Source organism: Balaenoptera ricei, chromosome 3, assembly GCF_028023285.1.
Source record: "Balaenoptera ricei isolate mBalRic1 chromosome 3, mBalRic1.hap2, whole genome shotgun sequence".
Lineage (NCBI taxonomy): Eukaryota > Metazoa > Chordata > Mammalia > Artiodactyla > Balaenopteridae > Balaenoptera > Balaenoptera ricei.
Window position 1 is genome coordinate 154,349,581 of NC_082641.1, and position 25,306 is coordinate 154,374,886.

Sequence of the window (25,306 nt, forward strand, 5' to 3'; positions counted from 1 at the left end):
ACATATGGATACCAGGGGGGAAGGGAGGGGTGGGATGAACTGGGAGATGGGGATTGACATATATACACTATTGATACTATGTACAAAATAGGTAAGTAATGAGAACGTATAGCACAGGGAACTCTACTCAATGCTCTGTGGTGACCTAAATGGGAAAGAAATCCAAAAAACAGGGGATATATGTATATGTATAGCTGATTCACTTTGCTGTACATTATAAACTAACACAATATTGTAAAGCAACTATACTCCAATAAAAAAAAGAAATTAAAAAAAAATTACCTCAGAATCTATCATACACCTAGTAAAACATGAAACAATAAGACATATAGAAAAAAAAATAGTAGAAAATCTTTGTGACCTTATGCTAGGCAAAAAATTATTACATTACACATAAAGATCCATATGAGAATAAATTAATAAAATGGAGTTCACCCAAATTAATGTACTCTGCTCTTTTAACACTACTATTAAGAGAATGAAAAGACAAACCACAGCTGGAGAAAAAAATATTTGCGAAGTTTATATCTGATAAAGGACTTCAATGCAGAATATATGTACATTTTTAAAATACCACTCAATAATAAGAAAACAAACAATTTAATTTTTTAAATGGGCAAAGTATTTGCACACACTTTGCCAAAATGATATATGGATAGCTAATAAGCACATGAAAAGGAGCTCACCAGCATCTGTCATTAGGGGAATAACAAAATTAAAACCATACCTATTACAATGGATAAAATTTAAAGGGTGACCATGCAAAAAGTTGGGAAGGGTGTGGAGGAACTGGTAGAAATGTAAAAGAGTAAAAACTAATTGAAAAACATTTTAGCAATTTCTTAAAAAGTTAAACCAATGTCTACCCTATGATCTAGCTATTCTACTCCTAGGTATCTAACCAAGAGACAAGAAGGTATATGTTCATACAAAGACTCGAATACAAATGCTTCTTACTTATCTAAGTCCTGAGCACCAGCCAAAAACCTAGAGCCATATAGACACAAGAAACTGTGAATGGATGAAGAGACCAATGTGTGGGCGGAAAGAGAAACAGACTCATGGAAACAGGAACAGATGATGGATGGGTAGGGGATAAATGAACAGATGAATAGATTAGCCAATAAATTGATAGTGAGATGAATGGCAAAATGAATGGACAGAAACAAATGTACAAAAGGATGAAGATGAAGGGATGAATGAGAGATGGACAGGAAAAAAGGGAGATGGATGGATGAACAAATAGAAGCACTGGATGAATGGATGGATGGATGGATGGATGGATGGATGGACAAATAGACGAAGAGTTCATAAGCATAAGAGCAGATCATTTCTTATTTATCGCTGTTGCTCCAGTGCCCACAAAAGGACCAGGCATAAGATGTTAGTTGCTCAATACATATTTTTTGAAGGAATGAGTGAAAGATTGAGGTACGGTGTTACTGTGGAGCTTAGAACTAAGAGTCAGAAGACCTGATTTCCATCTCTATTCGTATCCTCAAGTTATCTATGTGAACATGAGCAACTCAACATCTTCAATTTACTCTCCTGTAAAATGGGTAGACTGGATTAAATGATTTCTAAGGTCTTTTCCAAACACTCTTGTGTTCCCTGATTTGAAGCTGCGCAAATATAAGATAAGCCTATGGGATGCGAGGAGGGGCCCCATTAGAGCAAATGTGTGTTTACTTACAACTTGTCCTGATGCAGAGCTGATCCCAGATCTCTGCCAGCAACGGGGGAGAAGAGTTAACACACTCCAGATGAGATTCTGTTCAAGCTATCTGGCTGAAAGCTTGTGGTGGAAATGAAAGATGGGCTGAGAGGAGAGCCTGAGGCTAATTAAAAGAGAAACATGAACCTCCGTGAGGCTGTACCCAGCCCAAGTTGAAAGGAAGGTGGGAAGTGTCAGGCTGCACAAAGCCTCCCAGTGCCCTTGGCTGCCGGCCAAATGCACCCTTTATCCAGCAGGATGGTTGTTTGTTCACAGAGCATGTGGTCTGTCCTGCCAGAGTCTCTCCTGGACTCCTGGTGTGCTCTGGGGTAATAATTGTACTGAGAACGCATCTATCATTAGTTACAGAACAATATGTGCCAGGCACTGTCTATATATCACCTCATCACTTCTCCCAATAACCCTGGGAGGCAGTAATGCTGATCTTCACTTCATGGAGGGGAATAACATAGTTAGGAAGTGGCAGATTGAGAACTTGAACCCAGGGCAGTTTGGCTGCCTGTCTGTGGACAGGTGCCCTGGAACTGGTCAGGTAACAATCCAGAGACTTCAGATTTCATTTACTTTTTTTATTTAGGTATAATTTTATAATATATATGTATTATTATGTTATAATATGTTATAACATTATATTGATTTCAGGTATACAATGTAATGATTCAATGTTTGTGTACATTGCAAAATAATCTCCACAATAAGTCTAATTAACATCTGTCACCATACATAGTTACAATTTTTTTTCTTGTGATGAACTTTTGAGATCCACTCTCTTAGAAACATTCAAATATGCAATACACTGTTGCTAAGTATAGTCACCATGCTGTACATTACATTCCAGGACTCACTTATTTTATAACTGAAAGTTTGTACATTTTGACCTTCAGCCATCTCGCCCGCTCCCCCACCCCCTACCTCTGGCAACCACCAATTTGTTCTCTGTATCTATAAGCTTGGTCTTGGGTTTATTTTTTAGATTCCTCATACAAGTGAGATCATATGGTGTTTGTCTTCCTCTATCTGACTTATTTCATTTAGCATAATGCCCTCAAGGTCCATCCATGTTGTGGAAATGGCAATATTTCTTTCTTTTCTACGGCTGAATTATATTGTATATATGGTGTATATATATACCACATTTCTTTATCTATTCATCCATCAATGAACACTTACGTTGTTTCCATATCCTAGCTATTGTAAATAATGCTGCAATGAACATGGGGGTACAGGTGCCTTTTCTGAGTTAGCTTTTTCATTTCCTTATATTAAATACCCAGAAGCTGATTTGCTGGATCACAGACTTCAGACTTCATGCCACACCAAGTTGCAGTGACACGTGCTGGTGCCTGCCTGGTGCCTTTGCAGTGTGCTTTCCCACTGGTTCAAGCCCACAATGCTGGACCATCACTCCCATTTTGTAGATGGGGACATTGAGACTCAGACTGACAAGTGAAGTGACACAGTCATGGTCACACAACTTGTTAACGGTGGAAATGGGATTCCATCCCTGGGAACTGGAGTGTCAAGCCAGGACTGTTAACTGGTGGATTATTCTGTTCCCATGCGGTAGCTGTACTGGACATCTGTGCATTTTGCATAAACATCAATTCTTCCTCCCTCTGGTGACCTCACTTGAATTTTCTTTAGGGAATCACACCCACCACAGCCCACCATCACCATCTCAGTCCGTGTGATTTGGCTGAAATTAATATGCCCTGGGTTGCAGAGGACGAATGCAAGATGGAACAGGCCCCAAGTTTTGAACTGGCAGAAGAGCAACTGTTGTTCATCCTAGGCTCTGCTGAGCTGCAGTGCACAGGCCCCCATATTCTGCAGCCACTTGGGCCCTTGAGAAATAAACACAGCTGTCAGAAAGTAAGAGGCTTCAGCCATGACTAATCCCAGGCCACAGATGGCATAGGGACTCAGAGGTGCCCTGAGATGTGAAGTGTTTGGAAAAAAAAATGTCCGCAAGTACACAGAGCAAGGAGGGAGGGAGGGGACAGTCCAAAGCAAATAACACAATTAGGCGTCAGAACAGGAATAAAGGCTGAACACACAGACCAGCGCCAACGCCGCCTTCCTTACGTGTCCTTGGCTCTACTGCCCTCTAGTGACCAGACAGGGACCAGCAGGCCGGCTTTAATGGAATTCCAAGTGCTAAAAGAAGGTAAAACTTAAAGATGTTAAAAAAAAATTAAAAAAAAAAAAAAGAAGGTAAAACTGTTCTCCAGTGAGGGAGGATCACAGAGCTTGGAGCATGTGAGAGAAAGCAGATCCCCTCCTCTCCACCCCTCAGCCACTGGCCTGGTCCAGCCCCTCCTTCAGCTCTCCCCTGTGCTTCTGCAACAGCCTCCTCACTGGTACTTACAAGAATAATAACACAACCTACTGAACACTGGCTGCAGGCACTGTGCTAAATGCTTACACACATGGTCTCACTGAATTCTTACAACATCCTTTGGAATTGGGTAGTATCCCATTTACAGATGAGAAAACAGGCTCATACAAGTAAGGAAACTTAACCAAAGCCACATGCCCAACTATAAGCCGAAAAGAGGAGTGACCACTAATGGGGATAAGCTTTTTTGAGGGGGAGGGTGATAAAATGTCCTAAAATTGATTGTGGTAATGGTTGTACAAGTTTGTGAGCATATGACGATCCAATGAATTGTGTGGCATGCACATTAGTTTCCTATTGCTATTTTGACAAATTACCACAACCAGGTGGCTTTAAACAACACCAATTTATTATTTTATGGTCTGGAGGTCAAAAGCTAAAATCAAGGTGTTGGCAGGGCTGTGTTCCTTCTGGAAGCCCAGGGAGGAATCCGTTTCCTTGCCTTTTCTAGCTTCTGGAGTCTGCCTGTATTCCCTGGCTCTTGACCCCTTACTGCATCTTCCAAGTGTGTCACTTAAACCTCTAGTTCCAACATCACATTTCCTTTCTCTCTCTCATCCTCCTGCCTCCCTCTTATGAGGACCCTTGTCATTACACTGGACCCACCTGAATAATCCAGGATAATCTTTCCATCTCCAGATCATTAATTTAATCACACACCCTAAGTCATTTTTACCAGACAGGGTAACATACAAGTTCCAGGGATCAGGATGTAGACATCTTTGGGGGCCATCATTCAGCATCACACAGTATGTGCATAATAAAGCTGTTATTTTTTTAAGGGAAGGGGAGTGCCTTCTGAACTAAGACCTGAATGCTGAGAAGGATATGGTCTGGGAAGATCAGATCTGGGGAAAGTTCTTCTGTGAAACCACTCACTGTATTGTCACCATCTCCACACCAGGCTGTGGGTTCCTGGGGCAGAGACTGGCTGATCTTCACATCTGTACCCTCAGCGCCAAGCCCAGGCCTGGCACAGGGTGGGTGATGAGTGACTCAATGAATGGATCTTCTTGCCCTTCATGTGTTATTTCCCTTCAGTTCACTAAGCCAAACCTTCTCTTCTCTGGTTTCTGCCCATCAGCATCATGACAACTTTGCCACGAAGCTCCAGACGGATTCCTGTGTTGATGGATAACAATCTTCAAAGACTCCCAAACCTTTATGTTTGTGTGGTTGTGAAGATACATCTAGACTGGGCTGAACCTAAACAGTTGGGATTGTGGACCCACATGCAGGGCATAACATGTGGAAGAACATAACCTTCAAACCAATATACTGACCGGGTAACCCTGGGCAAGTTCCCTAACCTTCCTGAACCTCGGTTTTCATCTATAAAATGGATCCAAAGTACAGCCATCTGACTTTCCCCTCTCTCTCTTGTACCAGGCCCAGCACTCAGAGGAATCTCAGACATTTGATCAAGGAACAAAGATTCCTTTATACAAAGAGGGCAGAAGGGCCTCCCCTCTACTGTGTGTTGAACACAGCACCTCCGCTGCCATTTTGGAGACACAGTCTATCATAAATGTCCAATAAATCATCATAGGCCTGGTCATCTTCAACCCGAACACCATGGTGATATCTCATTTCAGGAGAGAAATTTTTCTCCAAGTTGACTTTAATCCCCCCTCGGTACAGTTGATAACCAGGTACTAATTGGCCTGTGCCCTGCCCAGATCTCCTTTAGTCCTCAAGGACCTCCTGAGATGTTTTGACAGATTCTGTGCTGTATCTGCACCATTGCCTGACCTGTATTCTAGTAAGTTTACCAAGAAGGGAAAAGGTGAGTTTAGCAACTTGTTCTTAGCAAACTCAAGGTGGCTCCAATGACCACTGTTCCCTTTAGCTACAGCACCTCTCAAAAACAATTAATTACCAGAAGAGGAACCTGGTGATGTTTCAGCCAGGTAAATTCTACCCAGTGACTTTGTTGCTGTGACACTGCCGGTCAGGTGGGCATATGTTCACACTCTGCCTGCTTCTCCCACGGGCTGAAAGACTGAGGTGCTGGGTGCTATGGCACTTAAGCGTCATGGCTTATGGCTCCATTTGAGCAAAAATTCAAACATATGAACTGCTGGTAAATTTGTAATCATTGTCTGAATATTTTTCAAGTTAGTGTCCCTAAATGCTAACAATGGGTCTTAGCCCCATAAATGGGTATTAAAAAAAAATAAGTTTTAAATATTCTTTTGTCCAATTACCACCTCCTTTTTGTTGAAGGCTATCCTATCTTATTGACAACTCTACAACTCTCCCTTTTGTACACAGTGTGATTAACCCAGAGGACAACGAAAACCTCATAAAGTAAGAAAGTTTATAAAGCACACAAATATAATACTAACGCCTACATAACAATAACAGCTGCTATTTATTGAACATCCACGATGTGCCAGATCCCTTACATATGTCAACTCAGCCATCGTAAGTTGCACTATTATTATGTACATTTTATAAAGATAAGAAAAATAATGGTGGTGAAGTAATTTGGCCAAATTTTTCCAGAACCAGGATTTCAACCCAGGTCTATCAGACTCTGCCCTACTCATCCAGCCATACTACCAACCAGTCCAAACTGAAATTATCCAGACACCCTTCCTCCCTTTTCTCCCCAAGCCCATCTCACATTCCACCTGACCTTCTCCACATCCCAGAACCCTGCCGCCACCTTGGCTTTGCTCCAATCCACAGCACGCCTTCTCCCACGCCCTCTGCCCGATATTCACACCCTCCATATTCAAGACTTGCACTGCGTCCACCTCCTCTCCATCCAATCCCTTCCCAGAAACCTCAGCTAACAAGAGCTTTACCCGCCTCCTGCTCTTCCTTCCCCCATTCGTACACACAGTCCTGGCTTCTGCTTCACTTGTTCACAGGTGCACATATCCATCATGGGCCCCAACAGATGCCACAGATAGCAGATCTAACATTTCTCCTCTGGACCTCCCACCACGCCCAGGCTGTGATGGATTAGTCTCCTCCCTGCACAGCACCTACTCCTGGAATGATGAACTGGCTCGCTCAGCTGTGGCATTTAAAGCTGAGAAAGCTGGTGGACTCCATGGCCTGTCTCTGCAGGCAGCCCATGTTCTCATTAGAAGCTGCTCCTGGGAATTCCCTGGCAGTCCAGTGGTTAGGACGTGGTGCTTTCACTGCCAAGGGCCTGGGTTCAATCCCTGGTCAGGGAACTAAGATCCCACAAGCCATGTGGCATGGCCAAAAAAAAAAGAGTCTTGGTCCTTCTCACAGGGCAGGGATGTATGAAGCATCTCCATGTGCCAGGTGCTGTGCTATATGCTTCACAAACCCTTTATCTCTTTTAATTCTCCTAAAGACCCAAGAAGAGGATTAACCATCCCCATTTTATGGATGAGGAAAGTGAGTTCAGATAAATCACTGCTGGAGCCGGGATTCAAATCCCGTTCCGCTCGAGTGTGAAGCCGCCTTATTTCCAGTGCAGCACAGTGTCGGAGGGAGGGAAGAAGATGCAACGTTACCTACATATGGGATTTCTGAGGGTGCACCGCACTTCCATGTGTACACCCTCTACTCCTTCTAGAGATAGGGTTTACCTCTTAATTCCACCTGTGGGCTTTTCTCCTTCCAACCAAGGTAGACATTTCATGGTCCCTTTTGTGACTAAAATCCTTAGAGAGTAGAAAACAAACATCTTTGAACAGAAAAGAGCTTAAGGACTACCCCATTTAGTCATTCTAAACTGAGCCCACCCACACATCACGTCCCAACCAGCTCATCAAACACACACACACACACACACACACACACACACACTGCTCTGGGGACTCTCAGAATTGGCCAGTTCCTGATTCCTCTTCTGGTACTCCGTACTTCAGTCTCCTGCTGCAGAGAGTTCAGCCTGCTTTTGGTTGATCCTGCTCCTTGAAACTAACTGCTTCTTGCTTGTTGGATGTAACTGCCTCTGGCCAGGACTCTCTCCCATAGCCTTCCATTTGCCCACACAAGGCCCTCAGCCAGGACCTCCGCCACACAGCCTTATCCCCACACAGGTTAAGGTGAAGGAAATAACCCACAAGGTACACACATATACCTCACAACTTAATATTTGGTGTGATAAACAAGTTCATCCTTCCCAGATCCAAAGCTACAAACATACTTTGGGAATCAGCAAAAAACTAGGAACAAAGACAACCAAAAAGGAACAGGTTGCATTAGACCCCTTCTGTTCTTTGCATGATACTATAATCATAACTGTTTCTCAGCCCTGTGTTGCAATGCCAGTCAACACAGCCATGCAGAATCAGCACAGCCTTTCTCAGCCTTTCCAGGCCAACTCCAGTCTATCCCCTTGCTGACCTCACCACCCCTCCTAATTTACTGGTATTTAGAGGCGAAACTGCAGGATATGCCTGGACTGACCAATTAATAAATGGCCAGATGCGACCAGAAAAACTAGAGAACTAACCATACCATAAAGTTCTGCATCCGAGCCACTGGCAGAGCCCCAAGCTCAAAACCCTCTTTCTCAGCTGCTCTCTAGGGCTGGACAGCAAGCCATGTAGGACTGTGTAGCCAAGGAAAGATGGTGATGGAGCATGATTTTGCCCATCAGCTAAGCTGCCACAAGCCGGGCCTTCTTCACTGATGTGCGTATTAATAATTTTCCTATTGCTACGGTTGTTCTTTTAGCTAAAAGTAGTGAACCTCTTCCTGTTTAAGTGATCAGTGGCAAAGTTTGCTACTTTTTTTTTCACACATCTAGAGGAGAAAATAAAGGAACCCATATTGTTGGGGAGGGGATGTTAATAGGTCAAATAATACCTGAACCAAACCCTTTGCATTTGGTCACAATGCCAAGGGAATATTCACAGAAATGGAGCCACAAGCAAACATTAGAATGATGGATACTTGCAAATACTTCCAAGTTTATTCTCATTGACCTTTCTCAGAAACCTTGAGAATAAGTGCTCCCCAGGCATCTGAAGAGCAATATCCTGCCAACACAAAGTGGTAGCAAGCTGGTATGCAACATTCTTCAGGGAAGTTGGGAAGGGGCTGTTCCCCAGAAGGCACAAGTCAGGAATCTAACACTGAATGCCTGGGTCCATCTCTCGCTAACCTAGGCCAATAGTCAACTTGTCAGAGCCATGTAAAATGTAAATCTGTAAAATGAGAATGGCAAGACTTGCAGAGACAGAGTAGCTTGTTGCAATAGAAGGCATATAGGCTTTTAGACGAATCTGGATCTGAACACTGTCATTGAAAAACCTTGAGTTATTTAATTTCCTTGAAACCATAAAATGATGGTAATAACCCAGCTTGAGAGAAAGCTGCTGGGACAACTGGGTAGCAGCTTATATAAAGTACTTATTATACTACTTTATATAAAGTACCAGCCTAATAAATGAAAATGCTCTATTAACACTTACTGGCTTTTTGCTTACATTTTGCCTACAATATTGCTAACAACTGTATTGAGTACTTTGCATGATATCATGTCATACTTGCTTTGTCTATCCCTCAAAAGATTTTTATGAAGATAAAACTAATACATATTTTATACTCAAATATGTGTACAGAAAAAGTCCTGAAAAGATATACACCAAATGTATCTGATAGAGCTATGATTGTGAATGATTTTTGTTTTATATTTGCTTACCTGCCTTTTCAAACTTTTCTACAAGTTTCTCTTATGAAATGTTTCAGTTTTGTCTTCTTTTTTATACCAAAATACTTTTTTTGGTTTTTTTGGCTGCATTGGGTCTTCGTCGCTGCGTGCGGGTTTTCTCTAGTTGCAGTGACCTGGGGCTACTCTTCGTTGCAGTGTGCGGTCTTCTCATTGTGGTGGCTACTCTTGTTGCAGAGCACAGGCTCTAGGTGGGCTTCAGTAGTTGTGGCACATGGGCTCAGTAGTTGTGGCTCATGGGCTCTAGAGTGCAGGCTCAGTAGTTGTGTCACATGGGCTTAGTTACTCTGCGGCACATGGGATCTTCCCCGACCAGGGCTCAAACCCACGTCCCTGCACTGGCAGGTGGATTCTTAAACACTGCACCACCAGGGAAGCCCCTATACCAAAATACTTTTTAAAATGATGTTGTTCAACACTCACAGAAAGACAGACAAGATGAAAAGGCAGAGGGCTATGTACCAGATGAAGGAACAAGATAAAACCCCAGAAAAACAACTAAATGAAGTGGAGATAGACAACATTCCAGAAAAAGAATTCAGAATAATGATAGTGAAGATGATCCAGGACCTCGGAAAAAGATTGGAGGCAAAGATTGAGAAGAGACAAGAAATGTTTAACAAAGACCTAGAAGAATTGAAGAACAAACAAACAGAGATGAACAATACAATAACTGAAATGAAAACTACACTAGAAGTAATCAAGAGCAGAATAACTGAGGCAGAAGAACGGATAAGTGACCTGGAAAACAGAATGGTGGAATTCACTGCTGTGGAACAGAATAAAGAAAAAAGAATGAAAAGAAATGAATACAGCCTAAGAGACCTCTGGGACAACATTAAACACAACAACATTCACATTATAGGGGTCCCAGAAGGAGGAGAGAGAGAGAAAGGACCAGAGAAAATATCTGAAGAGATTATAGTAGAAAACTTCCCTAACATGGGAAAGGAAATACCCACCCGAGTCCAGGAAGCACAGAGAGTCCCATACAGGATAAACCCAAGGAGAAACATGCTGAGACACATAGTAATCACATTGGCAAAAATCAAAGACAAAGAAAAATTATTGAAAGCAGCAAGGGAAAAATGACAAATAACATACAAGGGAACCCCATAAGGTTAACAGCTGATTTCTCAGCAGAAACTCTACAAGCCAGAAGGGAGTGGCATGATACACTTAAAGTGATGAAAGGGAAGAACCTACAACCAAGATTACTCTACCCGGCAAGGATCTCATTCAGATTCGATGGAGAAATCAAAAGCTTTACAGACAAGCAAAAGCTAAGAGAATTCAGCACCACCAAACCAGCTCTACAACAAATGCTAAAGGAACTTCTCTAAGCGGGAAACACAAGAGAAGAAAAGGATCTACAAAAACAAACCCAAAACAATTAAGAAAATGGTCATAGGAACATACGTATAGATAATTACCTTAAACGTGAACGGATTAGATGCTCCAACCAAAAGACACAGGCTTGTTGAATGGATACAGAAACAAGACCCATATATATGCTGTCTACAAGAGACCCACTTCAGACCTAGGGACACATACAGACTGAAAGTGAGGGGAAGGAAAATGTATTCCATGCAAATGGAAATGAAAAGAAAGCTGGAGTAGCAAAACTCATATCAGATAAAATAGACTTTAAAATAAAGAATGTTATAAGAGACAAGGAAAGACACTACATAATGAACAAGGGATCAATCCAAGAAGAAGATATAACAATTATAAATATATATGCACCCAACATAGGAGCACCTCAATACATAAGGCAACTGCTAACAGCTATAAAAGAGGAAATTGACAGTAACACAATAATAGTGGGGAATTTTAACACCTCACTTACACCAATGGACAGATCATCCAAAATGAAAATAAATAAGGAAACAGAAGCTTTAAATGACACAATAGGCCAGATAGATTTAATTGATATTTATAGGACATTCCATCCAAAAACAGCAGATTACACTTTCTTCTCAAGTGCGCATGGAACATTCTCCAGGATAGATCACATCTTGGGTCACAAATCAAGCCTCAGTAAATTTAAGAAAATTGAAATCATATCAAGCATCTTTTCTGACCACAACGCTATGAGATTAGAAATCAATTACAGGGAAAAAAACGTAAAAAACACAAACACATGGAGGCTAAACAATATGTTACTAAATAACCAAGAGATCACTGAAGAAATCAAAGAGGAAATCAAAAAATACCTAGAGACAAATGACAATGAACACACGACTATCCAACACCTATGGGATGCAGCAAAAGCAGTTCTAAGAGGGAAGTTTCTAGCTATACAAGCCTACCTAAAGAAACAAGAAAAATCTCAAGTAAACAATCTAACCTTACACCTAAAGGAACTAGAGAAAGAAGAACAAACAAAACCCAAAGTTAACAGAAGGAAAGAAATTATAAAGATCAGAGCAGAAATAAATGAAATAGAAACAAAGAAAACAATAGCAAAGATCAATAAAACTAAAAGCTGGTTCTTTGAGAAGATAAACAAAATTGATAAGCCATTAGCCAGACTCATCAAGAAAAAGAGGGAGAGGACTCAAATCAATAAAATTAGAAATGAAAAAGGAGAAGTTACAACAGACACCACAGAAATCCAAAGCATCCTAAGAGACTACTACAAGCAACTCTATGCCAATAAAATGGACAACCTGGAAGAAATGGACAAATTCTTAGAAAGGTATAACCTTCCAAGACTGAACCAGGAAGAAATAGAAAATATGAACAGACCAATCACAAGGAATGAAATTGAAACTGTGATTAAAAATCTTCCAACAAACAAAAGTCCAGGACCAGATGGCTTCACAGGTGAATTCTATCAAACATTTAGAGAAGAGCTAACACCCATCCTTCTCAAACTCTTCCAAAAATTGCAGAGGAAGGAACACTCCCAAACTCATTCTATGAGGCCACCATCACCCTGATACCAAAACCAGACAAAGATACTACAAAAAAAGAAAATTACAGACCAATATCACTGATGAATATAGATGCAAAAATCCTCAACAAAATACTGGCAAACAGAATCCAACAACACATTAAAAAGATCATACACCACTATCAAGTGGGATTTATCCCAGGGATGCAAGGATTCTTCAATATATGCAAATCAATCAATGTGATACACCATATTAACAAATTGAAGAATAAAAACCATATGATCATCTCAATAGATGCAGATAAAGCTTTTGACAAAATTCAACACCCATTTATGATAAAAACTCTCCAGAAAGTGGGCATAGAGGGAACCTACCTCAACATAATAAAGGCCATATATGACAAACCCACAGCAAACATCATTCTCAATGGTGAAAAACTGAAAGCATTTCCTCTAAGATCAGGAACGAGACAAGGATGTCCACTCTCACCACTATTATTCAACATAGTTCTGGAAGTCCTAGCCACGGCAATCAGAGAAGAAAAAGAAATAAAAGGAATACAAATTGGAAAAGAAGAAGTAAAGCTGTCACTGTGTGCGGATGACATGATACTATACATAGAAAACCCTAAAAATGCCACCAGAAAACTACTAGAGCTAATCAATGAATTTGGTAAAGTTGCAGGATACAAAATTAATGCACAGAAATCTCTTGCATTCCTATACACCAATGATGAAAAATCTGAAAGAGAAATTATGGAAACACTCCCATTTACCACTGCAACAAAAAGAATAAAATACCTAGGAATAAACCTACCTAGGGAGACAAAAGACCTGTATGCAGAAAACTATAAGACACTGATGAAAGAAATTAAAGATGATACCAACAGGTGGAGAGATATACCATGTTCTTGGATTGGAAGAATCAACATTTTGAAAATGACTATACTACCCAAAGCAATCTACAGATTCAATGCAATCCCTATCAAATTACCAATGGCATTTTTTACAGAACTAGAACAAATCATCTTAAAATTTGTATGGAGACACAAAAGACCCCGAATAGCCAAAGCAGTCTTGAGGGAAGAAAATGGAGCTGGAGGAATCAGACTCCCTGACTTCAGACTATACTAAAAAGCTACAGTAATCAAGACAGTATGGTACTGGCACAAAAACAGAAACATAGATCAATGGAACAGGATAGAAAGCCCAGAGATAAACCCACGCACATATGGTCACCTTATCTTTGATAAAGGAGGCAAGCATATACGGTGGAGAAAAGACAGCCTCTTCAATAAGTGGTGCTGGGAAAACTGGACAGGTACATGTAAAAGTATGAAATTAGAACACTCCCTAACACCATATACAAAAATAAACTCAAATTGGATTAAAGACCTAAATGTAAGGCCAGACACTATCAAACTCTTAGAGGAAAACAGAGGCAGAACACTCTATGACATAAATCACAGCAACATCTTTTTTGACCCAGCTCCTAGAGAAATGGAAATAAAAACAAAAATAAACAAATGGGACCTAATGAAACTTAAAAGCTTTTGCACAGCAAAGGAAACCATAAACAAGACAAAAAGACAACCCTCAGAATGGGAGAAAATATTTGCAAATGAAGCAACTGACAAAGGATTAATCTGCAAGATTTACAAGCAGCTCATGCAGCTCAATAACAAAAAAACAAACAACCCAATCCAAAAATGGGCAGAAGACCTAAGTAGACATTTCTCCAAAGAAGATATACAGATTGCCAACAAACACATGAAAGAATGCTCAACATCGTTAATCATTAGAGAAATGCAACTCAAAACTACAATGAGATATCATCTCACACCGGTCAGAATGGCCATCATCAAAAAATCTAGAAACAATAAATGCTGGAGAGGCTGTGGAGAGAAGGGAACACTCTTGCACTGTTGGTGGGAATGTATATTGATACAGCCACTATGGAGAACAGTATGGAGGTTCCTTAAAAAACTAAAAATAGAAATACCATACGACCCAGCAATCCCACTACTGGGCATACACCCTGAGAAAACCATAATTCAAAAAGTGTCATGTACCAAAATGTTCACTGCAGCTCTATTTACAATAGACAGGACATGGAAGCAATCTAAGTGTCCATCATCGGATGAATGGATAAAGATGTGGCACATATATACAATGGAATATTACTCAGCCATAAAAAGAAACGAATTGGAGTTATTTGTAGTGAGGTGGATGGAGTTAGAGTCTGTCATACAGAGTGAAGTAAGTCAGAAAGAGAAAAACAAAAACAGTATGCTAACACGTATATATGGAATCTAAGGAAAAAAAAAAAAGGTCATGAAGAACCTAGTGGCAAGACGGGAATAAAGACACAGACCTACTAGAGAATGGACTTGAGGATATGGGGAGGGGGAAGGGTAGGATGTGACAAAGTGAGAGAGTGGCATGGACATATATACACTACCAACCGTAAAGTATATAGCCAGTGGGAAGCAACCGCATAGCACAGGGAGATCAGCTCGGTGCTTTGTGACCACCTAGAGGGGTGGGATAGGGAGGGTGGGAGGGAGGGAGACGCAAGAGGGAAGAGATATGGGAACCTATGTATATGTATAACTGATTCACTTTGTTATAAAGCAGAAACTAACACACCATTGTAAAGCAATTATACTCCAATAAATATGTTAAAAAATTTAAAAACTACAATGAGATATCATCTCACACCAGTCAGAATGGCCATCATCAAAAAATCTAGAAACAATAAATGCTGGAGAGGGTGTGGAGAGAAGGGAACACTCTTGCACTGTTGGTGGGAATGTAAATTGATACAGCCACTATGGAGAACAGTATGGAGGTTCCTTAAAAAACTAAAAATAGAACTACCATACGACCCAGCAATCCCACTACTGGGCATATACCCTGAGAAAACCATAATTCAAAAAGTGTCATGTACCAAAATGTTCACTGCAGCTCTATTTACAATAGCCAGGACATGGAAGAAATCTAAGTGTCCATCATCAGATGAAAGGATAAAGAAGAAGTGGCACATATATACAATGGAATATTACTCAGCCATAAAAAGAAACGAAATGGAGGTATTTGTAGTGAGGTGGATGGAGATAGAGTCTGTCATACAGAGTGAAGTAAGTCAGAAAGAGAAAAACAAATATAGTATGCTAACACATATATATGGAATCTAAGGAAAAAAAAAAAGGTCATGAAGAACCTAGTGGCAAGACGGGAATAAAGACACAGACCTACTAGAGAATGGACTTGAGGATATGGGGAGGGGGAAGGGTAAGATGTGATAAAGTGAGAGAGTGGCATGGACACATATACACTACCAAGCGTAAAATAGATAGCTAGTGGGAAGCAACTGCATAGCACAGGGAGATCAGCTCGGTGCTTTGTGACCACCTAGAGGGGTGGGATAGGGAGGGTGGGAGGGAGGGAGACACAAGAGGGAAGAGATATGGGAACATATGTATATGTATAACTGATTCACTTTGTTATAAAGCAGAAACTAACACACCATTGTAAAGCAATTATACTCCAATAAAGATGTTAAAAAAAAAAAAAAGGAATGATTTCAGTGAGCCCAGACTCTTGCATCTTCCCGTACATAGAAAAGCGCTAAATTCCTTAACTTGAGATACAGTAAGTCCCTGCAAACGACCCTTCAAGTTTCGAACTTTCAAAGATGCAAATGAGCGTTCCATCAACGTTAGGTGTGAGTGAAACTGCAGCTTGCTCTCCACCTCCTATTGCTGACGATCCTTCAGCTCTACCATCTCCCACCTCCTCTCCCTCCTCCAGTCAGTAACTCTTTTTGCCTGTTCACTCGATGCCAGCCCCTGTATGCCAGCTGTTGTACTGTACTACTGTACTTTTCAAGGTACTGTACTGTAAGATTAAAAATGTTTTATTTATTCTTTGTTTTTTTATGTATTATTTGTGTGAAAAGTATTATAAACCTATTACAGTACAGTACTATTATAGCCGATTGTGTTAGTTGGATACCTAGACTAACTTTGTTGGACTTACAAACAAGTTGGACTGATAAACGTGCTCTCAGAATCAGAACTCATTCTTATGTACAGGACTTACTGTACCTAGTTTTCTTTTATTAACAGTAATCTTTTGTTCCTACTACCTGCCCCTTGTTGCAAAACTCCTATATATCCTAGCTCCCCGCCTCGCCTCCTCAGAGCAGTTTTCTCAGGGTTACTTGAAATGCTGCCTCCCGGACTTGAAGTCCTCAGTATGTCCACTGAAGAAAACACAACTCTCAATTTTCAGGCTGTGAATATTTTTTTTCAGTTGACAATACCTTACCCCTTCTATAACTGTTATGGTAACCTACTGTGTTAGGTGGGTCCCTACCCTAGGTTTGATTGACAACACATTACTGCCAAGAACGTATGAAAGAGTTTATTACTTCCATAATGGAAGTGTCTGGGGAGGGCAGGGAAGGCCTCTTAAGTAGGTGGGAAGTGCCTTGACAGAACAAGGAAAGGAGCCTGGCCTGAGTTTTTTGTTTTTTGTTTTTTAAATTTTTATTGGAATATAGTTGATTTACAATGTGTGTTAGTTTCTGCTGTACAGCAAAGTGAATCAATTATACATAAATATATATCCACTCTTTTTTAGATTCTTTTCCCATATAGGTCATTACAGAGTCCTGAGTAGGGTTCCCTGTGCTATATAGTAGGTCCCTATTAGTTATCTATTTTATTTAATTTAAAAAAATTTTTTGGCCGCACCACACAGCACATGGGATCTTAGTTCCCAGACCAGGGATTGAACCTGTGCCTCCTGCATTGGAAGTGGAGAGTCTTCACCACTGGACCACCAGGGAAGTCCCCCTATTTTATATATGTTAGTGTGTATATGTCAATCCCAATCTCCCAATTTAACCTTCCCCACCCCCCTTTCCCCCCAGTAACTGTGTTTGTTTTTCACATCTGTGACTCTATTTCTATTTTATAAATAAGTTCATTTGTGCCATTTTTTTAGATTCCACATATAAGCGATATAATATATTTGTCTTTCTCTGTCTGACTTACTTCACTCAGTATGAGAATCTCTAGGTCCATCCATGTTGCTGCAAATTTTGGCCTGAGGTTTTTTGTTTGTTTGTTTGTTTGTTTTAATTGAGATTAGGAGGTGGGCTAGTGTGAGATTTTGCACACAAAGGCAGGGGCTACCAAGGATTTAATCTCTTACCAGCACCAAAGAAGTAAGCACCCAGGGCTTCTTGTCATCTTGTACAGATGTGGGGCACCAGGAGAAGGAAGGATGAGGCTTTAAAAGTTGTCAGCAGTCAAACATTAAAAAATGGAGTCAGACTTCTAGATTCTCATCTGGCATGTAAAGAGCTTAGAAGGGGACATTCCTATAATCCTCACCAGAAAAAAGCAAACAAACTTAAAATTAACGACTCGGATCTATCAAACCATTAATCACAGGGCCGACTGCTGTCTCCAAAATTGGAGAGACAGTAAAATAGAAATTTTGAAATATGCCCACAATATTCTGCTCTTAACAATGCCTGTCCTCAAAAGATTCTGTTTTACCAGTGCCTAACTGACATGGTGGGAGGGTGAACTAGGAGATAGATGGGCCCCTGGGCCAGACAGCTGGTGTTTGTCAAGTGGAGCAAAACTGAAGTTTTGTCCTCAGCCAGACAAGAATGATGCCCGTTTCCCTTCCTCCACTGATATGGAGGGAATGAACTGGCAGTGGGGAATTTGTTGCAGCAAAAATAGAAATGGAGTTTTTCCTCTCCTGAGAACAAGGAAAGTAAAGGGAACAGTGATCAGCCTAGAGAAGAAACCAACAGGCCTGAAAGAGTTAATCACTCCTAGCTATATTTTAACTGTTACTAATCTGTAGTGTCTGTAACTAGATTCATCCTTCACAAAGCTAACCTATCACTACCTGACACTATGTGAATTACATCCTGCACCTATCACCCCCTAACTCTGTGTGATGTAAATTACATCCTGCACCTGGTGTTTAAGCTCCCTGCACTCCCTTGTAACAAGTCACCCCTTGTCGCTTTTTGCATTTCAGAAAGAAGGTCACAGGCCAATAAGCCAGAGACAAACAGGCCCAGTTACCGGGTCGGGCCGCCTGACGCCAGATGTGACTGTTTTGAAATAATGCAAGAAGAAGAAAAATGCAAGACCTTCATGACTTCGATCCTTATCATACACCCCCAGACTTCGAGCCCCACCTATAAGATCTCCTCTGATTCCTCGGGAAGTGAGGGCACAGTTCTTGAGGCGCTAGCCTGCTGTGTTTTCCCCTTTGCCTGGCAAAGAATTAAAAGCTATCTTTCTTTTCCTCCAAAAACTCTGTCTCCATATTCTTGTTCAGCATCAGTGCACAGAGAGCCAAGGTTTTTTTGGCAACAGGGGAAATTGCTAACTTGAGTCTCCTCTAGCCTTTCTGCTTGACCTAAGTTGAGGGAGAGAGGGACCTCAGAAAGAGTTGTGAGGTTGAGAGTTTTGTTTTGTTTTGTTTAAACCCCAACAGCAAACACGTGGTGTGTTTTCCGAAACCACTTCACCAGCTCTCCAATTCCAACTGGGTGTCTTACAACTCAATTCTACCACTAACCAAAATTAACACCAGATTCCACAGTTGAAGGGCCCAGTCCTGTTGTTGGGGGAACCTCTGACCATAACTGCCCACCCTGGCCAGACACGATAGTAACCACTTGCAATGAGTTATCTTACAACAGGAGGTTCTGGTAAGGAATGCAGAACTAACAAGCTACCACCAACCGCAAGAATTTGGGAAAGGTCAAAAGGAGAGAAGAGATGCCAGTCCATATATCTTACCAACCTCCCAGAATCCTTCTCACTGGAATCCATCTTGGCTGAGCGATGGGCGTGCCACCAGGAAGGACCCTGAGTCAGAATGATCGGCCAGGGACAACCCAGAAACGAACCCCATTACTATAAAACGTGAGACTTTGAGCTATGTGGCAGAGCAGTTCTTCTGGGTTCCCTTACCCTGCTGCTCTCCACCTGGGTGCCCCTTCCCAATGAAATCTCTCGCTTTGTCAGCATGTGTGTCTCCTTGGACAATTCATTTCTGAGTGTTAGACAGGAGCCCATTCTCAGGCCCTGGAAGGGGTTACCCTTCCTGCAACACCACAAGACTGCCCCCATGTCAGATGCCAGCTGCAAATGCAAGGCCCAGGCCACACACATTTCTGGATGGCTGACTACAAATTCAGAAGTTCCCTATAACCCCTCATGTTTGTTCATTTGATAGAACGACTATTAGAACTAAGAAAAATGCTTTACTTATTATTATCAGTTTATTTTAAAAGATACATGTCAGGCACAGCCAAATGGAAAGGGTGCACAAGGCAAAGTAGGGGAACAGGGGTAGGAAGGTTCCATGCCCTCTCCTGGCATGACAGCCTCCCAGCACAGTGATGTGTTCACCAACCCAGATATCTCTGAATCCCAAAGTTTAGGGGTTTTGATGGAGTTTTCAACACTGGGGGCTTGAGGGTGGGCTGGGCTGGAAGTTCTAAGCCTCTAATCATAGCTTGTTCTTCCTGGTAACCATCCCCCATCATGAAATCATCTATGGGTCTGGCAACAGTTGCCTCATTAGAATGTAAGATGCTACTATCACATGGGAAATTCCAAGGGCTTTAGGTCTTTGCTAAGAACCATGGACAAAGACCAAATATCTTTCTTATACCATAGAAGGTCACAGTCTATGGTCACATACTGAGACCCAATCATGGGACTATAAAACATTTCCTTTCCACCCTCAACGTACCACCACATCAAGAAGACACCTAATAACAGTATAAAACACTGACAGAACTGTATGTTTCAGAACTTATTTACAAGTCTCTATAGTACTCCTAAAGATGACATGGGAGACAAAAGCAAGGACACCTGAAGATATTTTAGCCTCTGACAGCCACAGCAAATAATAAACAACTCCAAACCCTAGTCAGATAAACCTAAAATCTCATACTACAGGCCTAAAAACCTCAGTTCCTTTTCACGGTACGTCATGTCTGGTATTCAACAAAAGATTAAAAGGCACAATAAAAGACTTAAAAAACACATCTCCTAAAAAAATAACCAAAAAAGGAGGGGAAAAAAAGAGAGAGAAAAAAAAAACCCCAACACATCTCTGGGATTAGGACAAGCAAAAGAACCTGATTCAGATGTAGCAGATATATGCTGGAATTATCAGACCAGTCATTTAAAGCAACCATGATTCATATGCTAAGTGCTCTAATGGAAATAATGGATGACCTGCAAGAACAGATAGGTAACATGTGCAGAGCTGGAAACTCTAAAAAAGAACCAAAAGGAAAGCAAAGAAATTTTTAAGAAAACAAAAGAACAGAACAAAAATAAAGAATTCCTTTTGGGGGGGGACCTGACCATTACAGTGGAAATGTGTGAGAAAAAAGAATCAGCAACCTTGAGGAGCCATCACTAGAACTTTCTGAACTGAAATGCAAAGATAAGAAAAGGGTAAAAAGACAGAACAGAAATCCAAGAGCTTTGGGACAATTAAAAAAGGTGTAACATATACAAAATGGGAATACATGAAGCAGAAGAAATAAACAGGATACGTAAAACAATGATGAGTGAGATTTTCCCCCAGATTAATAATGGATACCAAAATAGAGATGTAGGCAGCTCAGAGGTCACCAAACAGGATAAAAACCCTAAAAATGCACACCTAGAAATATATATTCAAACTCAAGAAAAATCAAAAACAAAAAAAGTCTTGAAATGTCAGGGAAAAAAAAACCTTAGTTACAGAGAAACAAGGATAAGAAGTAAATTGGACTTTTCTTTTCAGAAACCATGCAAGCAGGAAGAGAGTTTTGTGAAACACAGTGTGTTGAAAGAGAAACCACCCAACTAGAATTTTGTGTCAAGCAAAATTATCTTTCAAGTGAGGGAGAAATAAAGACTTCCAAAAAAATTGAGGGAATTTGTCACCAATACCCCCGCTTTGCAAGAAATGTTAAAAGAAATTCATCAGGAAGAAGGTAAATGATAAAGGTTAAGTGTTAGAGAAGGAACAAATGAAGGTAATAATTAAATTGTTTTTATTATTCTTAATTAATCTGACATAACATTTTGTTGAAAATAATAATAGCAGCAACATATTCAGTAATTATAGCTTTTGGATGAGTGAAATGAATGACAGAAATGATACAAGGGGCAAGGGAGAGAATTTGCACATCCAGTGAAATGTTATGGTATTACTTCAGAGAAGAGTTGGGTTAGTTGTAAATGTATACTACAAACTCAAGGGCAATGACTAAAAATGTAAAAAAAAAAAAAAGTTATAATGATATGCTAAGAGAAGAGAAAAAATGGAATCAAGTAAAATGTCCCCTAAAAGGTAGAGAAGACAGAAGAAAAGTGGAAGACAAAAGAGAAACAAAGAACAAGGGCAACAAATAAAAAATGGTAAAAATATGGTAGATATTAATCGACCTATATCAATAATCACTTTAAACATCAGTGGTCTAAATACAATAAGTGAAACAAAAAAAACCTGTCACAGTGGATTAAAAAACAAAACAAAACTAAACTGGGCTTCCCTGGTGGCACAGTGGTTAAGAATCCACCTGCCAATGCAGGGGACATAGGTTCGATCCCTGGTCCGGGAAGATCCTACATGTCATGGAGCAACTAAGCCCATGCGCCACAACTACTGAGCCTGCGCTCTAGAGCCCGCGAGCCACAACTACTGAAGTCCGCGTGCCCTAGAGCCCGTGCTCCGCAACAAGAGAAGCCACCGCAATGAGAAGCTCACGCACCGCAATGAAGAGCAGCCCCCACTCGCCACAACTAGAGAAAGCCCGCGCGCAGCAAAGACCCAACGCAGCCAAAAATTAATTAATTAATTAATTTTAAAAAAAAAAAGAATACCAAGGGGGTCAGCATGGATGAGTGGCTGGAAGGCTGGTACCAGGAAGTCATGAGGACTCACACCAAGCAGGGCTTGGAAATCCAAAAAAGGGCTGCAGACCCTACTAATTGCTCGCTAAATGCATCAGGAGCCTTGCACACCAGCTGCTTGCGATACTCTGCCTGCAGACGCTTCCAACTGGCCCATGGGCACACCCAGTGCTCCATATACATCAACCCACACCCTATGTCTGGCTCCTCACGTGACCCCCAGATGAGGAGCGCAAGACTGCACAGTAAACACACACCTGTAGCTCATAAGCACACACATGTAGCCGGCTTGACTAGGTGGGATTGGGAAGACATACAAACGTGAGCATTTCAGGGGAAGCAAACACAGCACCCAGCCTGGATGTGAGGGATCAGGGAAAGGCATAGAATCTTAAGAATTCTGTCCAAAAGAGGGAACAAGAGGCATGAAGTGGGCATCCACAGAAAAAGCCTGAGAGAAGCTCAGAATATCCATCTGGGTTGAATGGTGAAGGTGTTTCTCTCCCAAAGCCAGTCAGTAAAAACTGGAAGAGGTGACTGTTTCTTCAAATGCAAAGACAGCAACACAACACTTCGTGGAAAATGAAGAAGGAAAAAAAATGAAGATTGTAAGGCATTCTGCTAGCTCAACAAGAAAAGCCACAACATGGACATATATACACTACCAAACGTAAAATAGATAGCTAGTGGAAAGCAGCCGCATAGCACAGGGAGATCGGCCCTGTGCTTTGTGACCGCCTGGCGGGGTGGGATGGGAAGGGTGGGAGGGAGGGAGACACAAGAGGGAAGAGATATGGGAACATATGTATATGTATAACTGATTCACTTTGTTATAAAGCAGAAACTAACATCATTGTAAAGCAATTATACTCCAATAAAGATGTTAAAAAAAAAAGAAGAAGAAAAGCCACAAGTATCTATTGATTCCAGAAAATAATGATGCTGGTTATTATTTCCATGGGAAGAAACTGTTTTGTAAACAATCATACTTGAGCACTTCTGCTCTGCAAGCCTAAGCCCTGGAATTATTGATACATTCGAAAGCACCCAAAAGTAAGCAATAGACTTCAGAAACACCCGCTAAGGGCAGGAAAAAAGGGAAACAAATTTTAACACAGGCAATGTACTAACGTTATATTTTACTTTTCTGAAATTCACCTTTCTTTAGTTTACAGTTACTGTAAAACGGTGACTAAAAAGTGAATAAAACTTTTTAGGGTGACAAACCCATGGAGGAGCAGGAACATTTCTCAAGGGGTAGCTACACCCAAGGGCTTCCCATAGGATACGGATGTCTGTGCCCAGGAAAGCCTCTGGGGGGAGACACCCAAGGATTTCATACAGCCTAGTTACAGGTGGTTATTCTCTGCTTTCCTCTCGTGGTAAAGTATCCACAAACCAAAAACTACACCTTTAAACATGAGCCATTCATTGGCTGTGGGAAAATGACAAAATTCCGCATCCCCCTCTGCCAAAGAGTAGCTGTGGGACCTTGTGTAAGAATTTAACTTCTTGGATCCTTCAATGTTTGCTTCTAAAAAGTGAGCTTAATATTTATTAGGTGTTAGGATTAAATGAGATCTGTGTAAGGTGTATGCACAGTCCCTGATATATGGTGAGCATTAAATAATTTTTATTTCCATTAATAATACTATTGATTTTATTACTAAATAAGTGAACGCATAAATTTTCCGCCCTGGAAAAAAAAAAAAAAACGCGTCTGTTTGACATGCACCACGGAGGACAAATATTTGATAATGATGCTGTGAATTAGAGACACAGTTGGCTTTGGGAAGGCGGGGAGGGACCTGGAATTTAATGGATTTAATGCCAGCCCTAGGAAGAGCTAGGCTAGGGCGACAGGTTCGTGGATTTGAGACTCTGCTTCCCCAAACATTTGGAAAACTCCGGAGAAAACGGGTCCTCTTGGGGAGAAAGGTGGCACTGGGGTCCCCACAGACTAAAGCTCCACCCACACTTAAAGACCAGACACAGAGTCTGAAGACTCTACCCGAGGTCAATGCACAATCTGAGGAGAGACGGGTTGCGGGCGCAGAGCTGCCCAGAGAGGCTCCGGGACCAAAGTCACCACGCACAGTGATGGGACAGGATGCCCGAAGTCTCGGCTGCTGGCCCAGCCCCCGCGCTGAGAGCTGGAGGGGGCTTAGGTCTGAGCTGAGCCCCGGGCGGACTTAGGTCTGCAGACTCCGGAGTTGACCGCAGCAGGGTTCGGGTCCCACAGTGGCAGGTTCCGACTCAACCCCTCCTCCCTGTCCTGGGACACCTGGCCCCTCAACTCACCATTTCCTGGCTTCTGGGGTCCCCCTGGGGTCCTCCCTTCCACTCCTGCCGCCTCTGCAGTTCACAGCATCATATACGCTGCAGAGAGACACCTGGGAACCGGGAGAACAGATGAAACGCGACACTGAGCACCTCCAGGAGCCCCTATGTGGTCGGCTAAGTGTTGCCCCACCCACCTTCCCATGCTGCGCCCCTGATTGGACAATTCATGAGAACCCACCCCCTTTCCCTGAGTGACAGCAGGGCAGAAGGTCACGTGGTTGAACATAATGAGTTTCAGCCAGTGGGCTGGAACTTGCCCCCTCCAGGGAAGTTTGCTTTTAAACAAGACTTT

At 41.6% G+C, this 25,306-nt stretch overlaps 1 long non-coding RNA gene across 1 annotated transcript in view; it reads right to left on the reverse strand.

The window, feature by feature from the left end:
- LOC132363936 (uncharacterized) overlaps positions 1 to 25,061 on the reverse strand; it is a 46,249-nt gene extending 21,188 nt beyond the window's left edge. Inside the window, exon 1 of the long non-coding RNA XR_009502676.1 lies at positions 24,973 to 25,061. This is a non-coding gene — a long non-coding RNA (uncharacterized LOC132363936). The remainder of the gene's footprint in view (positions 1 to 24,972) is intronic.
- Between the last annotated feature and the right edge of the window lie 245 nt (positions 25,062 to 25,306).